The sequence below is a fragment of the Mus caroli genome, chromosome 11 (genome assembly GCF_900094665.2).
Source record: "Mus caroli chromosome 11, CAROLI_EIJ_v1.1, whole genome shotgun sequence".
NCBI lineage: Eukaryota > Metazoa > Chordata > Mammalia > Rodentia > Muridae > Mus > Mus caroli.
Genome location: NC_034580.1, coordinates 16,506,351 through 16,534,124, shown reverse-complemented (window position 1 = coordinate 16,534,124; position 27,774 = coordinate 16,506,351). Strand labels below are relative to the sequence as shown.

Below are 27,774 nucleotides of genomic sequence, written 5' to 3'. Positions count from 1 at the left end.
AGTAATTAGAAACATATATATTATAATTATCTGCATTATGATGCTGCTTTATAATCACTTGGTGTCCAGGGTACATCTTCAGCATCCCGAGTCTAAAGTCTCATTAGCATTAAGGAATCTTCAGCTTTGACTTTCCCCAGAGGCTTCCTGCCAGGGAAGCTCATCCAGCTTCGCACCTCCCCATTCCCGGGCATAAGGAAAATATTTTTTTCTCCTGTGTTTATAATTGCTTAGATGGGATTCTAGTTTCAATCCTCTTGTAGCATCTTTTCCCCAAAGATACCTTGTTTTTCCCTCATATAAGTGATCCTTAATAAACAATGTCAAGGGAAAATAAAAGACTTAAGTAGAAACCAAAGGATTTGTCAAAAAGCATGTGTGAGTTTTTCTTTCGATTAAAAAGGTGACCAGGTAAATAACACAGCCTTACCAACACAGTAACTTTAAGGCCAATTCAGTGAAAAATCAAACTCCACTTTAGTTCAAACATTTAGTTAAAGGTGGCTTTCCATGTTAGCTAACTAGCTTATCTATAAATTAAACTGAAGAATAGAACCTAAGGATACAACTTCAAGAGATATTTTATGGGAGTGTTTCTTAAGAGTTAAAACATTAAGCTAGGAGAATGGAAGAATAGATGGTGAATCTGAGGCCCATATAAGTAACCTACATATTCAGAATATTTATTGTAATTGCCTTTATAAATTAGGTAGACAGGGACTAGAGAGATGGCTCTGTGGTTAAGAACACTGGTTGCTCTTCCAAAGGATCTGAGTTTGATTCTCAGCATCCACATAGTGGCTCACAACAATCTGTGACTCCAGTTCCTAGGGATCTAATGTCATCTTCTGGTCTCTTTGGGTACCAGGGACACAAGTGGTATGAACGAACAGAGCCCAAACACCCATACACATAAAATAACAAAACCACTCAAAAATTAAAGAACTAGGCTGGTAAGGTTTTATAAAGTCAATTTAAATTTTGTATCCTATACTTGAGCAGTTTACTCACTTGAAAAAGGTAATGAAAATACTAACTAAGCTGGGTGGTGGTAGTGCTGCACACCATTAATCCCAGCACTCTGGAGGCATAGGCAGGAGGATCTCTGTGAGTTTGAGGCCAGCCTGGTCTACAAAAGGAGACAGCCATGACTGTTCAACACAGAGAGACCCTGTCTTAAAAAATAAGGGGCAGGGAGGGAGTCTTGGGGAGGGTAAAAATATCAACTAAAGGGTAGTGAATACTTTGTAAATATAGTAGCCATTTTTCTAGGCTATTTTGAGATTTTAAATTTCCCCCAAGGACCTTGAATATTCATAACTTACTGAATTTTTTTTTTTTTTTTTTTGGTTTTTCGAGACAGGGTTTCTCTGTATAGCCCTGGCTGTCCTGGAACTCACTNTGTAGACCAGGCTGGCCTCGAACTCAGAAATCCGCCTGCCTCTGCCTCCCAAGTGCTGGGATTAAAGGCTTGCGCCACCACCGCCCGGCACTTACTGAATTTTAAGCAAAGCCATTTAGCTAAATACAATAAAAATAATTAGAGTGCCATATTAAGTGCAGTAATTATTTATTTCTAAAGAAAATACTTACTAGTTCTACTTCCACTCTCAGGATCTTGTGGAAAGCTTTCTTCAAGTCCATCCAACTAGCCATCCCTAACTCTCTTGTCCCACCCCCCTCTGGCTGCTTTAACAAGAAGCAGAGAGGAAACCTCATTTTGGATTTGTAAATCAACTACTGCCACATAGCTAACAATCACTCCCAGGTGAAATACACTTTATTTTATATTTCTGGTCACAGTAAAATAATTTTTTAAATTAGTATTTCAAGCTTATGCAAGACCCAGGTTCCATCTCCAGCATTACAAAAATCACCTAATTGTTTGCCTGGGGCTTTGCAGTAGTGCCTTCCTAGCTTGCCCAGCACTGAGGAAGAGGGCCACACACAACTTCAAAAAAGCTTCTCTCACCAGAAGAGACAGTAAACAAATCTGCTGAAGCCATAGTACCCACATTTGTTAGGGAGATCTCTAGGAAGGCAAAGACCCATAGACAAAGGCATGTGCAAGCATAAGGGGATCTGAAGGGCGTGTGTCAGACAGCTACCACCTGAGCATGTCATTCGTGTGGCTACAACTGTATGCAAGACCTGCTCTGGTACACAGATGACCTTGGAACTTTGGGATTCTCAGAGTCTATCTTGGGCAATGCTTCTCAACACAGGGTGGGGTGCTCCAGCAGTCTACTCCACGCTCAGGAGCAGCATGGGCTGGAATGATAAGCAGTTAGGCAGAGAAGAAAGAGCAAAGGGCTAGAAGGTGGCTCTGCAGTGAGGGCCTTTCATGTGGCCACCAGGTTTACCAAGCCCACTGTAATCACAGGACTGAGTCCTTGAGTCAGGACCCCTTTCCTGTCACTATCTGAAGTAAAACTCCTTAGAAGGAAAAAAAAAAAGTGTGGTTTAGTGGCTTCTTCTCAGTCGGTTAATGAAGGGTTTGAAAGGTAAAAAAGAAAAGCTTAGATCAATTAGGAGACCTGCAAAGCTCCAGTTGTTTGCAGAGAGACAATGGTAGTATTGCAGATGTGAATGAGTTTAAGACCTTAAGTTTGCTGCTACTTAGAGTCACTGGAGAAACAAAGCTGCCTTTGGGCACCTTAAACTAGTCAGACTGGCTCTAGCAGTTGCACAGCCTGCTGCTGCTCCGTCCTCCATCTCCCTCCTGCCCCCACCCCCACGTACCCACAGCGCAGTCCATGGGACTGCCTTGGGTGTGAGAGGCCAGGCAACTCCACTCTTAACTGAAAACTGCAATGGGGCAAAGGCAGCGTAGGTGACATCGTTCTACAACAGAGCTATAAAACCACGGTGCTTCATCGAATGATAGCAAGTACTTTCAGTTGAGTTCAGACAGACAGAGGATTGCCCTAACAGAAATCATGCATTTTAAAAGATATTATGCTGCTTTTAACTTGAAATGTAATTTATACATTTTCCAAAGAAAATTTTTAGACAGCCAAACATGTTTTTGTCTCATGATCTTTGGGGGCGGGGGAAGCACCAACAACAAAGAGTCTATTTACTACTCAGAATAGGAATGCCGTCGTCTTCTTTGGCTGACATATGCCATTCACAGAGTCGTACAAAGAATGAACTGCTAGGCAGTGCTAATGGAGAAAGACACAGCCCCACACAGTGAGTGATGGATGCTCGGGGTACTGCTCTGTTCATAAGGGTTTCCCAGTATTTGTACAGGACACAAGTTTGCCTTTAATACTACTAACTACACTGACTACTTAAGACAACATTTTTTTTCTTTAAAAAACAGCCCAACTTTGGTCAGTTGTTTCTTCTAAAATATCAAAATCAAATTAAATAATCAGACACTTTTAAAACAGAAGTCACAGTTTATAAATTTCTACCAAATTTTTAATTAGTACTTATTAGTGGCAGATAGAAAAATGCATTACTTGTGCACATACAATGGCCACAGCACTTGTAAATTTCATGTGTGTGTTTCCAGTCAGAAAAGGGGCCTGAGAGATAGCTCAGACAGTAACAGTGCTTGCCACTCAAGCATGGAGGACCAAGTCAAATCCCCAGAACCCATGTAAAAGCTGGAAGGAAAACAGATTCCACAAAGTTGTCCTCTAACGCCACATGAATCCCCTCCCCCAGAAATATAACTTAAAAAAAAAAATCTATAAAAGGAAGGTGTGTGAAGGCTGGCACTGCTCTCAGTACCAAGCCGTTCTCACTTAAACTGAAGCTGGGCCTCTGGTATCTTCAGCATAGGTCTGACCTTTAGACTAAACAATCAGAAACTCCCCACCAATCCACCTCCCCCCCCCCTCACTGACTAGCGCTTTCACTCTATACAATATGCAAAGACAATAAATAAAAACATCCACAACTGCTAAGTGTAGGAAATGCTCTAAGCGTACGCAAGTTCACCCTTCTGAATACCAGGCTTATCTAAATAATTTTGGCTAAGTGATCTTCATTTTGAAAACATGAATAAAATTAAAATTCATACTTTGGCTGAACAGTGCCTTTAATCCCAGCACGTGGGAGGCAGAGGCAGGCCAATCTCTGAGTTTGAGGCCAGACTAGCCTACAGAGTGAGTTACAGGACCACCAGGGCTACACAGAGAAACCCAGTCTCGGAAATCCAAACTAACCCCTCACACTTTTCCTACTGTTCTTATTAAGAAACCACAGCAAAAGGAGGCTGTAAAACGTTGCAGCTCTTACTTAGGGTTCTTAGTTTCTAGAGTGGAACATTTTAAGTAAGGCACTCTTGAGCTAAGTAACTTTTACTTTACCATGGGAGTACTGTTTAAAATGCGCCCCCCCACCCCCCAGGGCCAGCTATCACTGGTAAATTTAAGTGACTTAAAAACAACAAACAAAAAACCTATGCTTGTTTGTTATGTCCACTTTGTTTAGTTGTGGTAACTGGATAAATTTCTATTTCTGTTCCTTAAATTTAAAAAGCTGTTATGTAGGGTAACTCAGCAATGGGAGCAGCAAGAGTTTCTAAATCTGAGTCTAACTCTTTTCTCAGTTCTTTTATCAGAAGCTGGCCTGAGCAGCTGTTACCTACCAGTCTGTGACACTTGCATGACAATAAAACTATTCCTAGGACACCTCCTGCCACACAGTGGGTTATTATAAAATGTGAGTCCCTACCTGTTGAAATAAAGTAAGGAACAGACCTGGGTGGAGAGGGAGGGAAGGTGAGCTACCAAGTCCATGAAGCATACATAACAGTTGAACATATTTTAATTAGGAGAGGAAAGACATTATTTTAAACCCTTCCTAACCTGAACACAATCACTGGATGGCCCTGAGTTGAACTCCTACAGATCCACTAGTGCTAGGGTTGTAAGTGTATGCCAGCACAACCCAGGCCAGCCCTGTGTATTTTCAAATAAAGAAATTTTTTATAAAATTATCAGGAAAGTAAAGATCCACAATTATTCTTGCTCATGCCAGAGTTGAAATCTTAGTAACTTCACCCTCAAATTGGGATTCTATGATATTAAAGGGCTCCGGTGAAGTAGCCACTGGAAGCAACTAACCCAGCAGCAGACCCAGGGCTCTCTGGTGTGGAGCCTTCCAGGGGGTTAAGTGGAGCCCAGGCCCACCTCATTCCTGCCAGTAACAAAATTTACAGAAAGCAATTTTGAACAGTTTGGGCCTGGGCAATCCTACTGGTGACTACAACCTCCAGGCCCTTTTCCATAGGTTCTGAACACTTCTTAACAAATACTAGGGATTCAAAAGCACGTTTCAAGAACAAAGCTTGAAAACAACGACTGTCCCTGAAAGCCAACTAGGGTTTGACTGATTCTACTTAAATAAAATCTGCTGTTTGTGAGTCTGTCCCTGCTGACTGCCCTTCTCCACTCAGAGCCTGCAAAACCGACTTTCTACTCCTGAAACTACCTAGATGCGAGCAAAAAGTTATTCTAAAACAGTCTCATTGCTTTGCGAAACTTAAAATTCAATTTTCAACTCTACTGATTTGCTACCATTCCGGCTAAAGCTAAGACAATTTATAGTTAAGAAAAATATGAACAATTCAGTACTTTCTCTCGACGCAATGGTCCTCTGAAGTGCCCAGTGTCAATGGTACAAAGTCTACGCGTCGGGACAGCTGGCTCCCCTCAGCACCGCCCCCCCTCTGCCCCGTCATAGGCGGTTAACACCAAGATGACTTGTAGATTTCTAATTTAAAAACCAGGAAGGCATTAAGTTTAATATACATTTGGATCCAAAATCAATTCACTTGGGCACGGAAGAAAAGAGGGTGAAGAGAACTGTTTTAATGCAAAACCACCGGGAAACTCTCGAAACACAATATAGCAAGTTGGATGCAAACCCAGACACGGAACTCCAAAGTGAAGCAGCCTCCCTGCCAGCAACCGTAATCTTTAAAAAAAAAAAAAAAAAAAAAGTCTCGCACGTTCTCAGCACCACAGCCACCACAGCGAGCGCACACACACACACACACTCACACACACACNCACACACACACCAGCTGTGACGGCAAAAGCTCCCGGCCCCTGCCGCCGGGACCCCGCCCCAGGTCGTGACAGTCGGGGTCTCCAGGCGGCCAGCGGGTGCTCCCCAACCTGCCCGGTCTGGCCTCCGCTGCCTTGGGCTCCCGCCTGGCCCAGCCCAGCACCGCCCCTCGCCCGCCGGAGCCCAACCCCGGGGAGCCTCCAGCTCGGCCGGGAACTCACCACAAGCAGGTCCACCAGGAGCTAACGCATCGGAGGGGTTTCCGCCCACCCCTCAAGCTATGCCCGCTCCATGCGGGGCGCCCCCGCCGCGGGGCCGACGGTAGCAGGGAGCTCGGCGAGGCCGGAGCTACGACTCCGGCGTCCTCTGCTTGCGAGTCGGGAACATTATACAATGGTGGAGGAGGCGGCGGGCAGCCTGGAGGAAGCAGGAGGCGGGCGGAGTGGACGCCCGGGCCGAGAGAGGTACGGCTCGTGCTCCAGCACTCGCCGTGCGGGAGTGACGTCCGCCTGCGAGCCTCTGGCGAGCTCCGGCCAGGCCCCGTAGGCCCCNCCCCCTGCCTGGCCGGGCCCCGCCCCGCCCCGCCAGCCCCGCCCCTGCAGTATAGGCCCCACCCTGCCCCTCCCACCTCCAACTACAGGTCCCGCCCACCCGTGCTCTTCAGGTCCAGATCTCCGTAGGCTCCGCCTCCAGCCGGTCCGGACCCGCCTCAGCTTCGCAGGGCCCGCCCTGGGCCCGCCCAAGTGCCATAAATGCAGATTCCCTCAGGGTGAACGCTCAGGAAGCGGCGGACAGGCACCAAGCTTCTGCAGCCTGTTCTGTGGACTGAAAGCTAAATAGGAGAGGTAGAAATGGGAGCGCCCAAGCCGGACCGCCACTACTACCACTACTGACCCCCACATACTGGAAAACAGACATGACAGAGCGGGTGATGACAAAGGCGGCAGCGCTGGCACAGTCCGCAGAGGAGCACGACCACAAATATGACAGGCATCCGAGCTATTTGGCCACTTGGGCCGGTTGGCGGGAGGGTAGGGTCCACCAATGGCTCTCGGAGATATTGGAATGGGGGGGAGGGGCCAAGGGCTCCATCTGGAGCTGACGACAGAAGTTGAAATGAGTCACCAACTAGTACCTTTGGAGTCGGTCGGACATACCACAGTTGCATCCTTTATGGAGACCATGCAGCCAACCAGAGGAAGACCACGCTCGGAGAACACAGGGAACTGGAGGCGTGGCCCTCTGCCCACAAGTTTCACGCTGATAGCCTTATCTTTCCCATTTAAAAAACAAACAAACAAAAAAACCAAAAAAACTCCAAAACAACAAAAAATCCCTAATGTTTTTAACTACTCAAACTTAGCAAGGACCTTTATATTGTCCTTAGTATTAGCATGTGCCTAAGTGGTTCGAATTTAAGAGAACTAAGAGGCCAGGGACAGCTCAACAGGAACATTTATCATTACCTTTAAAATGACATATACATTCTACATAAAGATATTATAAAAGAAATTCAGGCACTTTAAAATTTTGGCTGCCACTCCAATCAATAATTTCTCTTCAGACCACTTTGCTGTTTAATGGTCCATGACACTAGTTGTATTTAAGGATAATAAAGCTTTAAGACCTAACATAAAGGTCTTAAACATCAAGACAAATTTATTCCAACTCAAACTGTTCTGTAATGATTTGTTATCAATCGAGCTGATGATCCTATTAAAATTAAATATGAGCCATCACCAGTTGTAGGACCCTTACACTAGGTAGGCAGAGGCAGGCAGATCTCTCTTAGTTCAGGGTCAGCCTGGACTACATAGGCAGTTGTAGGCCAGCCAGGACTAAATAGTGAGAATGTGTCTCTAATAATTATAATAATTATTATTATGTGTGCTAAACGGTAAAGGAGACAATGTCAGGTTTTATTAATTAGGGAAGTAAAAAGGTTTTTGTTGTTGTTGCTGTTTGTTTTTAGCAAATCCTTGGCATTATCAAAATCTCATATAGATGTTTCATGAGGTATAACCAATATCAGCTAATTGTATATCTCTTTGGCAAGTCATTATAATAGCACGAAATGGCATCTCATAGAGTATGAGGTCTTGCTCAGTGGCATAAACTTTCGCACATTTTGCTGGAGAGCCAAGATGTTTTTCATTTCTAGAGTTCTGCATTTGGAGACAGCACTAACCCCTCCTGGCTCTAATTACCCACTCACTTAGACTTTGAGTGCTCACTTTAAGAAACCACCATTGAAATAGTAGCTACAATAATCTTCCTGTGATGTCTTTGTGGGAGGCCAGAGGTATTTAGTTCTGTTGAATTTAAAATGAATTGAAACTGTTATTCATGAATTGAAGTTTGCAAAAAGACACAGAATTTTATGACACTTGGATATTTCTTAACAAATGGCTTCCCAAATACAGTGTTCCTGCACAAAAGGAAAGCCAAAATTAAAATAACATCTTAGTGTGTCAACAGAACGAACACATGTTGTCTCAAGTCTATGTTCTATGTATGCTTACCTAAAAGTCTGAATTCTGAGGAAAGCAGCCCAGGGTTGCTTCTGGGGTGAGACATCGCACAGTTCTATTTTTGAAGACTTGGTAGCTTATCAGTGCATGAGTTACAATTTCACTTAACCAACTTCTAGAATCTGGTATATCTGCCCAATTAGTCACAGTATGAAGTGGCAGCTTCAACAGCTGCCAGTGTGGTCCAACATCAGGTACTTCTGTCTCCCTGCGCCTTCTCACCAGGCACAGCAATCTAGCCAATCCTGCCTAATCTGAGACGTTTAAAGATAAAGGAAGATTGCCCTGTACTTAAAAACAAAACCAAAAACCTTACGAGTAAGGGTGTATCTGGGAACCATGTGCATGCTCTGGTCCTATGGAGGCCAGAGAGGGTGCTAGATCCTCTGGAACAGGAGTTACAGAATACTGTGAGCGCCTGTGTTCGTGGGAACCAATCTGGGGTCCTCTACAAGTGCAGCAAATATTCTTAACCGCGGTACCATCTCTTCAGGGCACCTTCCCTGAACTTTTGAAGTATACTCAATGACCGAAGGCTTTTACTTTGAAACAGGCTCTCTTTACATAGCTCCATCTGTCCTGGAACTATGTAGACCAGGTTGGCCTCAACTTCAAAGAGATCTGCCTTCCCCCGCCCCCGCCCCCCCCCCTCCAGCACCCCTCCACCCCCGCCTCGGCTGGGAGTAAAGGTATACACAATCAGGCTGGGCCAGATTTTTTTTTCTTTATAGAGAAAAATAATAGTTACTTCTACAGAATGATCAAGAAATGCTAAGTGAACCTGTACATTTGGTTTATACATTTTAAAAGTCCATTTAAAATAATCTTAATCTTAGGGCTTCATCAAGAATTCAGAACTTCTCCATCACAAGTTAGTAGGTCACATTTAACTATCACAAACACATCAGTTTAGGGAGAAGAGAAGCATTCCTTTTCTTGAGCACAGAAGTGTGACGGCAAATTTTGAAAATTCTGAAATCATGAGCTCATCCAGAGAGATCTCCTCACCCAGCTGAGTCCTGGATACCAGTTTACAGCCCCCACTTCTCCTTTGAAATGCTATGTGTGACCTTATGTCCTACAGACTAGTAGAGTAATGCACTAACCGAAGGGTGCTTTTAGCACTTAATTAGCATGGTCAGAGAAACACAAGGGACAAGTCAGATATATGAACCATGAAACAAAGATTATTTATTTATTTATTTGTATCTATGTATGAGGTTTTGTGTGTAGAGAGGACAGGACCCAGGGTGTGGGGCTCAACTACTGAGCTATACCCACAGTCTGAAAACAAAGACAGGCTACAAAAACTTCAATTTTTCTTTGAAGCTGAAATATTAGCAATCATCTATAAAGTCAAAAAGGACAAATGTTTCAGTTATGAAACCACTGTATAGAAAAAAAAACTGGGCTAGACAGTATTTTCATGGGAATATGAGATATCAGCGGTAGACTTACCCTAATACCAGAAAACTTGGGATAGATTTTTAAAATCAAATTCTGGAATTCACATCCCTTCTGTGACCAGCAGGGAAGGCCAGCAGATAGCTAATACAGTGAGTGGTGGAGATGAAAGCCTTCCTCATGCTCAGTGACCAATAAACTAGTGTACTCCTGCAAACTGTGTTCTGCCCTCTATGTCAGGCCTTTTCCCTGCTCCGCCACCACAGCTCAGTTCACACAGGCAGAGCTACAGCCCTAAGATAGGGATCGTCTTCTGAAAGGTACCATACTGTTATGAACTGAGGTCATGGCTGCCAGCCACGCTGCACACGCATGTCTTTCTTATTAGTATTAGATATTAGTATTAGATATTAGGCCTTTTCTTTTTCTAAAATTCTGACACTGTCTAAATCTTAGCACAGAACACAATCTTTAAAACAACATTTGAGGGAAAAAAAAACAACAAAAACCTCAGCTTTCCCATTTCTCAATATAGCAGTACCTGCCAGTCTCCACAGACTGTCACAGGGAGGAGTCTATAAACCGCCAAATTCTTAGCAGTAACACTCTTCTCACACACTCAGAACATCTGGATTCCACAGACTGCCAACTAATGTCAGAAGGGGCCAGCCTCTAGGACTTTCTTGTCCTAGCAACCAACTAGATGAGATGAAGATTCTTTACAAATAATTCAAAGATTTACAACGCTATTACTGATGAATTCATGACTTAAAAGTAGTGTGTGTGGGGGCTGGTGAGATGGCTCAGTGGGTAAGAGCACCCAACTGCTCTTCCAAAGGTCCAGAGTTCAAATCCCAGCAACCACATGGTGGCTCACAACCATCCATAACGAGATCTGGCGCCCTCTTCTGGAGTGTCTNCTCACAACCATCCATAACGAGATCTGGCGCCCTCTTCTGGAGTGTCTGAAGACAGCTACAGTGTACTTACATATAATAAATAAATCTTAAAAAAAAAAAAAGTAGTGTGTGTGTGTGTGTGTGTGTGTGTGTGAGAGAGAGAGAGAGTGAGAGAGAGAGAGAGAGAGAGAGAGAGAGAGAGAGAAGTGTGTGAGTGTGTATGCCATGGCCCACATATGGAGGTCAGAGAATAACTTCTGGAAATCTGTTTTCTCCTTTTACTATGGGATCCAGGGATTAAACTCAGATATTTCAGGCTTGCCCAACAAATACACCCATCCACTGAGCCACCTTAGCTAGCCCAATCTGTGGCTTTTGAGTCTTAATCTGTTGCTTCACAGACCTCAGATCAGCATGGGATCTATCGAAACAAGCACTGGGTTATTGTGTTAGATCATTCTGAGCCTAGCTCCTCAGCCCCAGCACTGGGAGGCAGTATCAGACCCCTGGCCTGGCTAAGCTTGCTTCTCTACCTGGCAAAAATAGTACTTTGGACTCTGGTTTCTGGAACCCTTTCTAGGAGTCTCGGAGTCTCTGAAAGGGAACTTTCCTTCTCGTTAAGCTTGTGGAGAAAGTTTGGGACTGAAAATAAGACACAAATGCTTTGTAAGTTGCTCAGCTTGTCTAGAAGAATATAAAACAAATCCACCTTCACACAATTGTAAATGGAAGGAGAAATTTAAATGGTAATGGTGGGTTTGTTCTCTTCAATAAGACAAGTTCCTCCAAACTTTTCATGGTCAGACAATCACTCAAGCCATCTTCCGGTTTCAAAGTCTAGGGAAAACAGGACATTTCCCAAGGCTTCTCACATGGGCCCACCTGCCTCTCCCCACAGTGCATTGCTGGGCCACACAAAGGGCAGGTGCAGCTCTCCATGGCTCTACAAGGAGGAAAGGAACTCAGGAGGGCCCGATACTAAACTCTTCAACAAGCTGACACCCAGGCACAAATATGACCTCACGATTGCATGGCCTACCTTTTAATCAAGATCTCTGTAAGCCAGAAGACACTTTGAGAAGGTGCTTTTTCCTCAGGAAGAAGGAGAGCCAGAGTTAAGGTGTGGGGATAGATGGAGGCACGATGTGTGCCAGAATTGAGTGTCACTGAGACCCAAACATCGACTAGAATATAGATAAAAAAGTTCTTTCTTTTACCAAAAACTCTAACCCTGTCTGTCCTTAACCTTTTTAACCCATATAATAAACAACCCCAAGCCACAGAACAAAAATGAAATCATATCAGCACACCCATCAGCCCTTCACTAATCTCTAATCTGCTCATAAACTAGCCTTTCTGTCTGTTACCCTATCACTGGCTTCTAGGTCAGCATGTGGCATGGAAGTGGTCATTATGAATGTACTTCATGAGTCCTGGAAGAAGGAATGGAGAAATCACAGGGTTAATCCTTTGTAAATATAAATTTATTAACAAATGAGTTGTAATATTTTACACAGCCTAGTTTCAAACTTATGGGCTCATGTATTCCTGCTACCTCTGCCTCCCAAATAAGAAACTACAGACATTGTTATGTTATGTTTCTGTTGTGTGTATGAATGTGTGTGTGTGTGCGCGCGCGCGCGCGCGCATGAGTATGTATTTCTGTGTGCCTGCATGTCTGTGTGCGTGTGTGTAACCTTAAATACTTGAGCAGTGTTTCTGAACTATCATAACTACAGATCACTATTGTAATATTGTTTTTTGACTATTTTCTTTTTTTTTTTTTTAGCATCTCTGTACTATATAATTCAAGTTGAATCTAGTTAAAAGAACTAACTGGTGGCCCAGAACTGACCCCATGCCACCGCTCTCCATACCCAAATATGGCCAGGAGAAAGCTGGTCTCCCAGGAGGGCTGACCAGCCTGTGAGCACAGGTAAGACCACCACTTCTGTTCAAATTCCTGACCCATGAGGGACCTGCCCAGAGACATCAGGACACAGGAACCAAGGAACAGCAGGGGACAGGATCTTTCTGGATTCCATCTGCACCCCAGAGCTGACCCTGTACCAAGCTCTCCATACCCAAATTCCTCCTGGAAAGAAATGGTCTCCCAGGAGTACTGATACAGGCTTGCAGGAGGGACAAGCCAAAGTCAGAGACAGGAAGACCAGCTAACACCAGAGATAACCAGATAGGGAGAGGCAAGGGCAAGAACCTAAGCAACAGAAGCCAAGGCTACTTGGCATCATCAGAACCCAGTTCTCACACCACAGCAAGCCCTGGATACCCCAACACACCAGAAAAGCAAGACTCTGATTTAAAATCACATTTCATGATGATGATAGAGGACTTTAAGAAGAAGAACATAAATATCTCCCTTAAAAAAATACAGGAGAGCACAGGTAAACAGGTAGAAGCCCTTAAAGAGGAAACACAAAAATCCCTTAAAGAATTACAAGAAAACACAACCAAACAGGTGAAGGAATTGAACAAAACCATCCAGGATCTGAAAATGGAAATAGAAACAATAAAGAAATCACAAAGGGCGACAACCCTGGAGATAGAAATCCTAGGAAAGAGATTAGGAGTCATAGATGCAAGCATCACCAACAGAATACGAGATAGAAGAATCTCAAGTGCAGAAGATACCATAGAAAACATTGACACAACAGTCAAAGAAAATGCAAATGCAAAAAGCTTCCAACCCAAAACATCCAGGAAATCCAGGACACAATGAGAAGACCAAACCTAAGGATAATAAGTATAAAAGAGAGCAAAGATTCCCAACTTAAAGGGCCAGTAAATATCTTCAACAAAATTATAGAAGAAAACTTCCCTAACCTAAAGAAAAAGATGCCCATAAACATACAAGAAGCCTACAGAACTCCAAATAGATTGGACCAGAAAAGAAATTCCTCCCATCACATAATAATCAAAACACCAAATGCACAAAACAAGGAAAGAATATTAAAAGCAGTAAGGAAAAAAGGTCAAGTAACATATAAAGGCAGTCCTATCAGAATTACACCTGACTTCTCAACAGACTATGAAAGCTAGAAAATCCTGGGCAAATGTCATACAGACCCTAAGAGAACACAAATGCCAGCCCAGGTTACTATACCCAACAAAACTCTCAAAGAAAAAGCAAGAAAGTAATTTTTCAACAAACCCAAGAGAAAATAGCCATACAAACATACTTCCACCTCTAACAACCAAAATAATGGAAGCAACAATCACTATTCCTTAATATCTCTTAACACTAATGGACTCAATTCCCCAATAAAAAGACATAGAACAGACTGAATACTCCAGAGAACCAAATAATCCTATCAAAAATGGGGAACAGAGCTAAACAGGAAATTCTCAACTGAGGAAACTTGAATGGCCGACAAACACCTAAAGAAATGGTCAACATCCTTAGTCATCAGGGAAATGTAAATCAAAACAACCCTGAGATTCCACCTCACATCAGTCAGAATGGCTAAGATCTAAAAACTCAGGTGACAAATGCTGGCGAGAATGTGAAGAAAGAAGAACATTCCTCCATTGCTGGTGGTTTTGAAAGCTAGTACAACCACTCTGGAAATCAGTCTGGCGATTCCTCAGAAACTTGGACATAGTACTACCTGAGAACCCAGCTATAGCACTCCTGGGCATATATCCAGAAGATGCTCCAACATGTAATAAGGACACATGCTCCACTATATTCATAGCAGCCATATTTATAATAGCCAGAAGCTGGGAACAACCCGGATGCCCCTCGACAGAAATGGATACAGAAAATGTGGTACATTTACACAATGGAGTACTACTCAGGTATTAAAAACTATGACTTCACAAAATTCACAGGCAAATGGACAGATCTAGAAAATATCCTGAGTGAGGTAACTCAGTCACAAAAGAACACACATGGTATATACTCACTGATAAGTGGATATTAGGCAAAGAGCATGGAACACCTATGATACAACTCACAAACCACATGAAGCTCAAGAGGAAGGAAGACCAAAGAGTGGATGCTTCAATCCTACTTAGAAGGGGGAACAATATAATCAAGGGAAGTAGAGGGTGGGAGGGACTAAGGAGGAAGAGAGGAGGGGGAGGGAAAAAGAGGGGCAGAATTAGGTATGAGAGGAGATGGAGGAAATGTACAGAGGGTCAGGAAATTGAACAGAGGTGTGTAGTAATGGGGGATGGGGAACTGAGGGTAGCAACCAGAAAGTCCCAGATGTCAGGAAAGCAATAGCCTCCCAGGACCTCATAGGGATGACATTAGCTGAAATACCCCACAAAGGGGAGGGAGAGTCTATATCCCATATCCAGAGGTTAGACATGGCCCCCTTGTTGAGGGATGGGGCCACCCACCCATCTCCAAAATTTTAACGCAGAATTGCTCCTGTCTAAAGGAAATACAGAGACAAAGAGTGAAGCAGAGACTGAAGGAAAGGCCATCCAGAGACTGCCCCACCTGGGGATCCATCCCACATGCAGACACCAAACCCAGATACTATTGTGGATGCCAAGAAGTGCTTGCTGACAGGAGCCTGGTATAGCTGTCTCCTGAGAGGCTCTGCTAGATCCTGACCAATACAGATGTGGATGCTCACAGCCAAACATCAGACTGAGCACAGGAACCCCAATGGAGGAGTTAGGGGAAGGAGTGAAGGAGCTGAAGGGGCCTTATCTGGCATCAATGGGAGGGGAGGCCCTTGGTCCTGTGAAGGCTTGATGCCCCAGTGTAGTGGAATGCTAGGATGGTAAGGCTAGAGTGGGTGGATGGGTGGGGGAGACCCTCACAGAATCAGGGTAAGCAGGGATGGGATGGAGGGGTTACAGAGGGGAAACCGGGAAAGGGGATAACATTTGAAATGTAAACAAATAAAAATAACCAATTTAAAAAAATGAGGAAAACTCAAAGCTGAGTCAGAAGGGATGATGCAGTGGTTATGGGAGAAGTTAGAAAAGGATAAAGTAAATATATTCAAAATATGAAATTATGAAAGAATTTATAGTTTGTTTTTTGAGAGAGAGAGAGAAAAAAAGAACTAACTGGCACTTATAAAGTTAATGCATGTGGACTTCCTATTTGGGAAATGACCTTATCAGTAATTGCCAATCAATCCATCGCTTTCTTCCTTATGAAGATTTGTCTGTTCTGCTTTACTCTAAGAAAGTGCCAATTAAGTCATATGTAAAAATCCATCACTTGGGCTGGAGAGACGGCTCAATGGTTAAAAACATCTTCAGGATCACCTGGGTTCAAATCTTAGCACCACATGGTGGTTCACAGTCATCAGTAACTTCAGTCCCAGGGATCCAATGCTGTTATTTGACCTCAGGAGAATACCAGGCATGCACATGATGCACAGACATACGTGCAGACAAACCACTCATCCACATAAAATAAAAATAATAAACTTCAAAAATAAATTAAATGCCAGTAATCAAACATGCTATAAAAATTAGCAATCAGTTTTAGGCCAGCCTGAGCTACAGAGTGAGTTCCAGGGTAGCCAGAGTTACAGTGAGACACTGTCCAAAAACAACAACAACAACAACAACACTAGCAATCGATTTTGATTGCAAAGAAAACTTGCCTAAATGATAGAAAAATATTTTTGTCAAAGCATTACTCTAATGCCAGATGTCTCTCGTGTTCCAAAATCAAGTACATATATATGATTAGCTAGACTAAATTATATTTTCTATCATATTTTTATATCCACTGAAATAACAGCCTAGAATCCTCTTCTAAGCACCTGTGAAAGCTGGATATGGGAGGGCACATCTACGGTTTTAGCCACAAGGAACCATAAAGCAGGTGGACACCTTAGTCCAGGAGTGTAAGGCAGCCTGGGTAACATAGGAAGACCCTACATCTCAACAACAAACAAATAAAAAAATCTGTCTCTTGTGAATAAAGAGAGCCTTTGAGCAAGAACTGGATGATGTTTATAAAATGATACATTCAAATAATGTTTTTAAACCATGGCTATAAAATTTCTACTTTGAGAAGTTGAAAATTCAAGACTTTAATAGACATGTCTGTGGAAAACACAAGTGTGGAAATATAGGTTTCCTCCCGTTGCTATGCCTTGCTGGGGACAGAACCCAGGGTCGCATGCATCCTGACTAGATATGCTGCCAGCCACGAAGCTACATCCCAGCTCAATATCACCTTCTCTTATTATTGGGTGTAGAATTGTTTAAATCTGGTAGGTGGGGATGGTGGCACAGGCCTGCAGCCAACACACACACTAACCTCAGCATCTTTTGTCCCAGAACTTGCCAGAAGGGGCAGCGGGAGCTTCTCCATGAGTTTGAGACCAGTCTGCCTGGTCTACACAGTAAACATAGGTTGGTTTAAGCAACATAGAGACCCTGCCTCAAAAATAACCACCACCAGAAAAATAAAACAAACAATAACAATAAAACAGCCTATTGCCAGAGGTGGATCTCTGTAAGTTCAAGGCCAGCCTGATCTACAAAGCGAATCCAGGACAGCCAGGGCTGGTCACACTGAGAAACCCTGTCTCCAAACAACAAAAAACAAACAAACAAACAAAAATCTATTGCCAGAATGAAGGAGACTGTTTCAAAAATTATCCAATATCTGGCCTTGGCAGCAAACACCTATAAACCCTGCACTCCAGAGGCAGAAATATGATCAGGAGTTCAAGGCATCTTAAGCTATAAATTCAAGCTACATGAGACCCTGTCTCAAAAAAAAAAAAAAAAAAAAAATAGCCGGGTGTGGTGGCACACGCCTTTAATCCCAGCACTTGGGAGGCAGAGGCGGGCGGATTTCTGAGTTTGAGGCCAGCCTGGTCTACAAAGTGAATTCCAGAATAGCCAGGGCTATACAGAGAAACCCTGTCTCAAAAAAACCACAATAAATAAAATAAAATAAAATAAAATAAAATAAAATAAAATAAAATAAAATAAAATAAAATGCAATCCTAGTTCTTTGCTAGAAATCGAAGGCCTTTACTTTATAATTTTTTACACATAACCGCAGCTGCTTCTGTGGGGCCTTCCATTAGGCAGTCAATTCCTACTGTGTTTTCTGGAGGCTTTGCTCAAGCAACATCGTTTCCTCCCTGCTTCCACTTTGGATATATGGTCAGTAGCTGTTTCCTGTTATCCTTGGCGTTCCACATCCCAACTGTCCCTTCATTAATGTCTCCTTGGATGAGTCATTTATGTACAACTCCAAAAAAGAAAAAAAAAAAAAAGATACTCAAAGCACAAACTACAGGTTAAGCAATCAATAACTTTGGTCACACTGAAAGCTAAGTATCTGTTAAACAAAATAACTCTTAAGTTAAAGGCAAGGTAAGGATTATTAAATAATATATGAGGTCTACACACTGGACAAATGTACTTAGAATCCATAAGGAATTCTTGAATTAGCTTTCTGTTTGTTTGTTTGTTTGTTTGTTAGTCAATTTTGTTTTATTTGTGACAAAGTCTCTCTACATAGCCTGAGCTGTCCTGGGACTCCCTCAGTAGACAAGACTGGCCTTGAACTCATAGAAATCCACCTGCCTCTGCCGCTTGAGTGCCAGGATTAAAGGCATACACCACCATTCTCTTTGAGTTAGCTTTTGCAAATATAAAACAGACACCTTGACCAAGGCAAATCTTATAAAAACAACATTTAATTGGGGCTGGCTTACAGGTTCAAAGATTCAGTCCATTATCATCAAGGCAGGAACACAGCAGTCTCCAGGCAGGTATGGTACAAAAAGAGCTAAGAGTTCTACATCTTCATCTGAAGGCTGCTAGCAGAATACTGGCTTCTAGGCACCTAGGATGAGGGTCTTAAAACCAACACCCACAGTGACACACCTACTCCAACAGGGCCATACCTTCTAATAGTGCCACTCCCTGGGCCAACCATATTCAAACCATCACACCCACACACTATAGAAAAATGAATAAAACAGAAAATAAAATGCCTAATAAGCATGTGAAAGATAAAGTCCAGTAAAATGAAAAAGAAAATTATAAAATTATATCCCATAGCTTTAAAATTGGTAAAACAAAACAAAACAAACCCTCAAACAAAACATATTCTGATAAATGATTTTCTGATAAACAGACGTGTTCAGATCCCCAAGAAGGTCTGGGATGTGTCTATGTCCATAGCTCCAGCACTGGGGCATCTCTAGACAAGAAGATCTCTGGCCAGCTAGTCTAGACAAAATTGAGCTTCATGTTCAGAGTGAGAATTTATCTCAAAAAGATGGAGGAACCGGGCGTGGTGGCACACCCCCTTAATGCCAGCACTCAGAAGGCAGAGGCAGGAGGATCTCTGAGAGTTTGAGGCCAACCTGGTCTACAGAGTGAATCCCAGGACAGCCAGGGCTACACAGAGAAACCTTGTCTCCAAAGAAAAAGAAAATTATACCGTGGAAGGACAGGCAGGTAACTTGTGTGAGGAGAACCTGTGTCCTCCAAATCCAGAGGAAGTCTGAGCAGGTGTGATAGACAGCAACCTACAATCTCAGCACTCGACGGCAGAGACTGGGAAATCCAAGGCAAGCTGGTTAAACTGGAAAGCTGAGCTGGGGGAGAGGCCCTGTCTCAAAGTACAAATTAGAAAATGACCAAGGAAGGAAGACAGTGAAAATCAACTTCACGTTTCCACAAGTGCCCACACATGCACCCACACACGTGAAACACACAGATGAACACCACACATACACACGCAGACAAATGATTGAGGTAGAGGTGACTGAGGACACTGCAGTGTCAACTTGGACAGATGGACACACACACATCCATTTTAAGGACTCCCATAAATCTCCTGTCTGTAAGTGGGTTAGGAGCTGGAGGGCACACTCATACCTTCACACATGCAAGCCTTTTCTTAACTAGTGTTCAACAGGGAAATAAGTCCTACAGAAAATGATCTAGAAAGCATGCCCTTAGGTCTCCAGAGGATGATATAGGCCAGTGATGTTCTGGCAAGTGTTTAACTACAGGACAAGACCATAATGGATTCCTTATGGCACCGGGGATTGAATCTCTTGAAGAATTCTTGATAGAAGGGCTATGTCCAGAGTCTGGAGAAACTTGTTTTTATCACCATGGAGCCACAGAATTAACAACAATAACACCACCACCCCAACAAACAAAAACCAGTACACTACTTAGAACAGCAAATACTGGAAACATCAAGGTTCCTCAAAATGAGGACAAATCTACACAACTGAAGACCACGCTTTCAAAGAACTAACACTACATATTCTCAAAAAATAGCTCAACACAATAAAGCAGTGTATAAAACACAACAATGTAACACCACTTGTATAAAATTCTATAGAGCACATGCCTTTAGCACTCCCTAGCACTGGGGAGGTAGAGACAGGTAGGTCTCTGAGTTCAAGGCCAGCCTGGTACACATAGTGAGTTCCAGGACAGCTAGGAATACAGTGAGACCCTGTATTATATATATGGGAGCGATACAAGCCATGGGAGAGATTCTAAAGTTCATGAAAACAGCGCCCACTGTTAAGGAAAGGAGGAAGGCGGAGGTGAGGAAAACACAGAGTCTAGAGAGCTTGATTTCTTCTAAAAATAACAAAACCATCACTGATAAGTGGATATTAGCCCAGAAACTTAGAATACCCAAGATACAAGATACAATTCACAAAACACATGAAACTCAAATGAACGAAGACCAAAGTGTGGATACTTTGCCCCTTCTTAGAATTGGGAACAAAACACCCATGGAAGGAGTTACAGAGACAACAAAATTTGGAGCTGAGACGAACGGATGGACTATCCAGGGACTGCCCCACCCGGGGATCCATCCCATAATCAGCCTCCAAACGCTGAGACCATTGCATACACTAGCAAGATTTTGCTGAAAGGACCCTGATATAGCTATCTCTTGTGAGGCTATGCCAGTGCCTGGCAAATACAAAAATGGATGCTCACAGTCAGCTATTGGATGGAACACAGGGCCCCCAATGGAGGAACTAGAGAAAGTACCCAAGGAGCTAAAGGGGTCTGCAACCCTATAGGTGGAACAACAATATGAACTAACCAGTACCCCCAGAGCTCGTGTCTCTAGCTGCATATGTATCAGAAGATGGCCTAGTCGGCCATCATTGGGAATAGAGGCCCATTGGTGGTGCAAACTTTATATACCTTAGTACAGGGGAACGCCAGGGCCAAGAAGTGGGAGTGGGGGGGGGTAGGGGAGTGGGGGGGTATGGGGGACTTTTGGGATAGCATTTGAAATGTAAATGAAGAAAATACCTAATTTTAAAAAAAGGAAAAAATATCAAAACCAAATGATGCAGAACTTTAAGGAGATTTTTATCTACAGTCTCCAATGTATGTTAAAAATAAAAACTGGACATGGGGACAGAGAGAAGCCCTGGGATTCGAAGCACTTGTTGCTGTCATGGAAGAGCCAGGTTCAGTTCCCAGCATCCACGTGATGGCTCATAATTATCTTTTAACTCCAGTTCCAGGGGGTCTGATGTTCTCTTCTGACCTCCAAAGGTACCAGGCACATATGTGTGCACAGACATACATGCAGGCAAACACTCATACACATAAAAATAAAATAATGAATACTGGACATATGTATAGTAAACACTCATCTCCCATGATTTTGTAGTAATGTATCCCTCTCATTAATTTTGAGGTATTACCCTACATTAAAAGTATAGTTATATTATACTTTTAATACACCGAGCAGGAAGCACGTTATCATGTGTCTGTAATCTGAGTGGCTGATTAGAGATACAAAGGTGCCATGTTCAAGGTCTGGGTTACATAGTGAGACCCTGATTCAAACTAGATAAACAGAAAGCTCAACTGCAATGTTAAAGCAGCCTGCAGTTCCTTAAGGAGAAGGGTGTCTGACAGGGCTTATAGCTGTGCTTGGGCATATTTCTTGATTGCTACCTAATGTCTACCGTTCCGAAAGATCATAAGCTTTCTCTTAAAATATGAAGGTCATTTGGCTATCTTCTCAAAACTCCAAGGAATTTATTTCTTTGGAATTTATTTATTCTTTTTTCTCCTTATTTATTTTATTTTGTTGCTCTGGAGTTGGACCAAGGGCCATACAAAACTAGGCAAGCACTTTAATGCTGGGTTATATCTCTGTCATCTACTATCTTTTACATTTTAGTACGGAGACAGTCTTGCTAAGTTGTCCAGGCTGGCCTAAAATTTGTTATCCTCCTGCCTCAGACTCTAAGAGTGGCAGAGATTACAGATACCTGCCACTAGATTGAATGTGCTGTTAGATGGAAGCTAGCTCCCCCACGCCCCCACTGCCACACACCCAGGATCTTTCCCAGAGATATTCAGGTAGCTACTAACAGCCTGGCTCCGCCTCTGAGCACACTGATACCTGATCTTGATGTCTGTACACATCTTGTTGGAGTGTGTGTAGTGTGACTCATTTTCAAAGAGACTGTCTTGAAACAAGCCTATGTTTTAAGTACACACTTCTCTGCAAGCTAGCAGGCATTCTGAAGCTAGGTGGTTCTAAATAAAGAACTCTAGTCAACAACAGGAAATAACTCCCACAGAATACAAACTCTCACCAGCTCTTGCACACAGTTCACAACAGTCTTTTGTTTGCCCCACAGCACGCCTGAGGTCTCTCCTCAGAGCTTGCTCAGGCCTCACAGAGCCATGAAGCATTTCTCATTCTCTTGCTTGTGTCCTTGACTTTTCCCCTCTGAGGAAGTGAACTTATAGAAATTTCTGTGAGACAGAAGAACCAGAAAGAAAACAAGGCAATATTCTATTGTAATGTTGCGCTGTCTTAGACACGTCTCATTTTTTTTTCCTTTTGGCTTAAAAATTTGCTTTTCACCAGGAATGATGTTATACTCTTTCTGCTGGCTAATTTTATCTCAACTTGACACAAGCTAGAGTCATCTGAGAGGAGGGAACCTCAATTGAAAAAATGCCTAAGATCAGGCTGCACATATGCCCGTAGGGTGTTAATTAGTGATTTATAGGGCTGGGCCCTCCCACTGTGGGTGGTACCATCCCTGGGCTAGTGGTCCTGGGTTCTATAAGAAAGAAGGCTGAATAAGCCATGAGGAGCAGACCTGTAAGCAGTACCTGTCCGTGGCTTCTGCATCAGCTCCTGCCTCCAGGATCCTGTCCTGGCTTCCTCCAATGATGGACTATGATGGAGAAGTGGAAGCCAGATCAACGCTTTCCTCCCCAACCTGCTTTTTGGTCACAATGTTTCACTGCGGCAATAGAAAACATAACTAAGACAGGCTTGTGATCTTAGTGCCTGGGAAGTTGAGGTAGGAGGATCATGAATTCAGGCCTATACAGAGAAAGTGTCTCAAAACCAACAAACAACAAAACACCTGTTTCCCATCCAATGTATATGACACTACACACTCGTTCGCGCTCATGCGCGCACACACATGCATACACATAGACATATTCGTTTATACACACACATTTTAAAGGAAGGTGCTCACCTGAAGTGTTTGTCTCTTAATAAAGATGCAGTGTTTATCAGCCCATACAAATGTAGCTTAATGGATTATCAACATTTTATCCTTGACATTTCAACTAAGCAACGCAACCAGAAGACATATTAATATTCTTTTCAGGATGTCCATCTTGAGTCTTAAGGAAAAGAGGAAAATCTTAAGACTTCAAGCCAGTGCTTTCCTTTTTCCTTTTCTACTGGAATCAGCTGTGATGCTCGCTCCACAACACAGGCACTCCCTCCTGACAGGAAGCTGACTGCAGGATGGCATTTCTTAAGTCCCTTCAATGCTCAGGGTCACCCTCTTCTAGCAGTTAACCACAGACTCAGTGGGCTCTGCCCTTAAGACAAGAGGATTTTTCTCCCACATGATGGCTGAACCATGCTGGGCACAAGTAGCTCTTCCTATCTTTACCCTTCACAGTCTCACTCGGTCTCCTACTCCAAATCAACCGCACTGGCCAACCCAGAACAGGGTCCGGGTGTCTCGTAAACGCCATGACGCGATGGCGGCAGTGGTGGCAGCAGCGGTGGCGGCCACTGCCCACCTCCTGCCAGCTCTTGTGTTGAGCCACCATCTCCCTGCTCTCTCTGCTCTGCCCACCCGTACTTTCCTGTTTCCTCCCCTCCAGCCTTGTCAGAGACCTGCAGCTCTAGACTTTTCCCTCCCAGCTGCCGCTCAAACTCACTTGTCATACTGGACAAGTGCTCTACCATGAGCTATCTCCAGCACCTAGAATGAAAACAAAACAAAAAAACGCCTTCCAATAACCTCTGGCTACAGTCTGAGGGCAGAGAAATGTGTGCACCGGGAGTGGGGGTGGTTGGTTAGGATACCCACACGTAAGGAAAACTCTCACTAGGCAACCGCGCTCACTCTCGGGGCACCTACATACTAATGACTTCTCTCCCACCTTAGGTTTTTTTTCTTTTTTAATGTAGGCAGACACCCTAGTCCAAAGCAGGGCCATTCCTGAACTATGTTTGTTAACCTGCCATGATTATTAATAGCATCCTGTTTCAATCTCCAAAGAGTGATCCTTGGAACAGTAACAGTGTGTAATTTGCCTGTTTATACTCCCTTTCACATCAGATATCTCCATTGGTTATCTAAAGGCATGTCCAACTCACAGCACATCTAAAACTGGCCAGGGAGACGGGGAGTTGACTCTGTAGGTAAAAGGTCACTAAGCCTGATGACCTCCGTTCAAACCTTGGGATTCCCTCAAGTTGTCCTCTGACCTCCACATACACCATGCATGCACCTGCCTTGTCCCCAGTTCCAAATAAAGAACTGTCAAATAAATTAAACCAGCCTAGTTATATCCTCTTTAAATTTGTGCCTCTTCTGAAGTCCCACAAACGACTAAGCCAACTGTGCACACTTGGTGTCTGGGTTGGAAATTGGGGTTTCTGAGAATCACCCTCCCATCCCCACCCTCACCCAAGCTTTCTCCTGCTGGTTTCCAAGCCTATCCTCTCTCATCTGCTTAGCCCTAGGCAAGCCCCTAATTCGTCTTTCACCTTAGTCACTGTGACCACCTATTTTCAAGTTTCTAATCTTAAATGTCTTCCTCTCATCCATTCATATCACAAGCTATCAGATGGTAGCATGGCTGATACTAGACATACAAAGTGGAGGGAGGGGCTGAGGGGATAGCAGTGGGCAAACTCTTGCCCAGTATGCCTGACCTGAGGCCTGGGGTTAACTCCCAGCAACAGAATGCACAAGAGAAGCTCCTCCAGAGGTTTCAGGAAAGACTGTCCCACTGTGATACAGTAGGCCACATGGTGGTCACAATGCCAGGACATCGAGGAAGCAGGCACTAAGGTACTGATCAATTTTAGGGCTGTCAGCCAAGGACATTAATCAAGGTCACTACAGGCACAAGGAGCACCCTGACAAAGACAGGGAGGTGAAAAAACTAAACAAGACCCCCCCCCCCCAGGATACTGGCCTGCACAAGTGGTTAAATTGCAGGAAGGAATGGCAGTGCAGAAGATCAAAGAGATCAACAGAAGGCTAAGGGAAGTTCAGGAAGAGATTTTCCATGGAAGAATGGCAAGAGGACATTAAATCTAACCTGACACAGAATAATCTTAGAATTTATTTAGACCCAACAAAGGATATATATTCCCCACCACCCCTAGCCAGGCAACTGTGGCTGGTCTGAAATTTGCTTTGGATCCTGCTGATGTTAAATTCTGTTGTCCTGGGTTTTTTTTGGTGGTGCTGGGAGCTAAACCCAGGCCTCAGGCATACGGGGCAAGCATTTGCCTCCTGCCTCTGCCTCTGGAGCGCTGGGATTCAAGTTGTGCACCATCACATTTGTTTCAAAAATAATCTTAAATAATTTTTTTAGATTTATTATATTTTTATTTTATGTGTATGAGTTTTTGGCCTGCATATATGTCTGTGCATTCCATATGATGCCTGATGCCCACAGAGGTCAAAAGAAAGCCTCAGGTCCCCTAGAACTGCAGTGACCAGTGCTTATGAACCACCATGAGGATACTGGGAATGGAACCCAAGACCTCTGCAAGAGTAACAAGTGCTCTTACCTACTGAGACATCTCTTTAGCCTCTTATTATTTTTGAAAAGGAGTCCAAGTTAGATTTTAAAACTACAATAATTAAGAACTGAGTTCTGGCGTTAAAAAAAAAAGAATCTTTATTGAATTCTTTTACTTGAAGCAGCCCTACTAACTAACAACAAAGGCTTAGTATTTTCAAGACGGCGCTACTAACAGCATGTGCACCAAGAGCACTGGAGGAAACTGAACACAGCCTTTTATACAACAAGCAATGCGCCACAGATTAAATAACATTAAAGACCATAAACATAAAAAAAGCTGACAGACACTGTAGATGGACAGTTGATTTCAAATCGAGATAAGATCTCTCCAAATAAAAATCACAAACATAAGAAAAGCTGACAGACATTGTAGATGAATAGTTGATATTAGAACAAGATAAGATCTTTCCAAATAAGCCATTGAGAAAAGATAAAAATGACGCTAAAAATATCAAACATTTTATTAAAAATGGCAAGGAAACTGAAAAAAAAAATACAAGCTAGGTGTAATATTTGCAACACAGACAACAAAGACCATTTGGATTCTACAAATTAATTTAAAAACATCAGCACTAAATTAGAAAGACATTGAAATCAGGTTGTCATTAGAAGAATGGGCAAAAGGCAGAAGCTAATAAATACCAAGAAAATTCAGCTTCACCTACTAAAAGTCATACAAACATAAAAGACAGACTGTCCAGGAACCAACTGGCTGGGACGTTAATAACTGGTGAGTATCAAGTGGACAGGAGGATATGAAGTGGAGGTGAGGGGGTGTTGGGTTGGTTAATATGAGAGGAGACAGGGACTGGGAGGAGCAGGGCAGGTTGTGGAAGACCTTTTGAGTCAACACAATGACTGCCTTTTACCCCACGTCGGATGTGAAGCAATGTTTGCAATAACCTGCCACCTCAATTTAGGGTCTTGTGATCCTATGACACAAACTTACACTTTAGTTCTGGAGGCCAGAAGTCTACAACCAAGAAGTCAAGAGGCTGAGTTTCTTCTATGTCCCTCCTTGTCCTTTCTATACTCCAGGGGTGCTGGTATTCCTGGGCCCCATACACTTCTGCCACTTCAAAGCACTTTATCCCAACCACAATCTGTCCATCTCATTTCCTCTGTCTGCTCCTTATGAAGTCCCTCTCTTCACCCTCCGACCATTGAATCTTAGGTCTACGGCACCGTTTGTTAGGTTTTCTGTAGCATGTGGATAGAGACAATATAGTAAACCACATACTTGTCATAACAGCTCAGCTTGGTGACTCCCAGAGAGGCGGTCAATAGAAAAATGCACAAGAAAGTCTGGGAAAGTGATGATCTTTTCCAAAAATATCCCTTCCTGTGTCCTGCCCAGACACATGGAATTAGGATGTTTAGGTACAGGCACTGTGCCCATATTGGTGAGCAAACCTCCCTAGGAGATCTGTAACCTCTTAGATTCAACTATGCCTAAGGCTTCTTGCCTTAAGAATTTAGTAATAAATGTCCCACTAATCTCTCAGGATCATGAGAAATCAAGGTAGGTAACATGGGGAAGCATGTTACAAAGGCCATGTATGTATAACTGCTGATCATTAAAGGAAAATGAGGCAGACAGGAAATGGTGGTGGTAGACAAAACAGTTCATTCTGAGACTCCAGTTCTTCAGAATGTACAAAGCAAGGACAACTGTACTCTTGATAGAGAAGAGCATCAAAAAGCCCCACGTTACCACAGTCACTAGTACCCATTCCCTGCCCTGCCCTGCACTCTTGCCTTACTCTTTTTTCTTTTCTTCTTCTTCTTTCTTCTTCTTCTTCTTCTTCTTCTTCTTCTTCTTCTTCTTCTTC

The 27,774-nt window shown here is 43.2% G+C and overlaps 1 protein-coding gene across 4 annotated transcripts in view; it reads right to left on the bottom strand.

Annotated features, from left to right (window-relative positions):
• Sertad2 (SERTA domain containing 2) overlaps window positions 1–27,774 on the bottom strand; it is a 106,775-nt gene that overhangs the window by 14,730 nt on the left and 64,271 nt on the right. Inside the window, exon 1 of one of the 4 annotated variants that reach the window (XM_021176433.2) lies at window positions 6,252–6,551. The exons of 1 other annotated variant lie outside the window; for it this stretch is intronic. The gene's annotated coding sequence lies outside the window, so the exon portion shown is untranslated. Of the gene's footprint in view, window positions 1–5,594; window positions 5,632–6,043; window positions 6,067–6,251; window positions 6,552–27,774 lie in introns of those variants that run through there. 2 more of the 4 variants (XM_029483676.1, XM_021176434.2) reach the window with 2 other exon arrangements.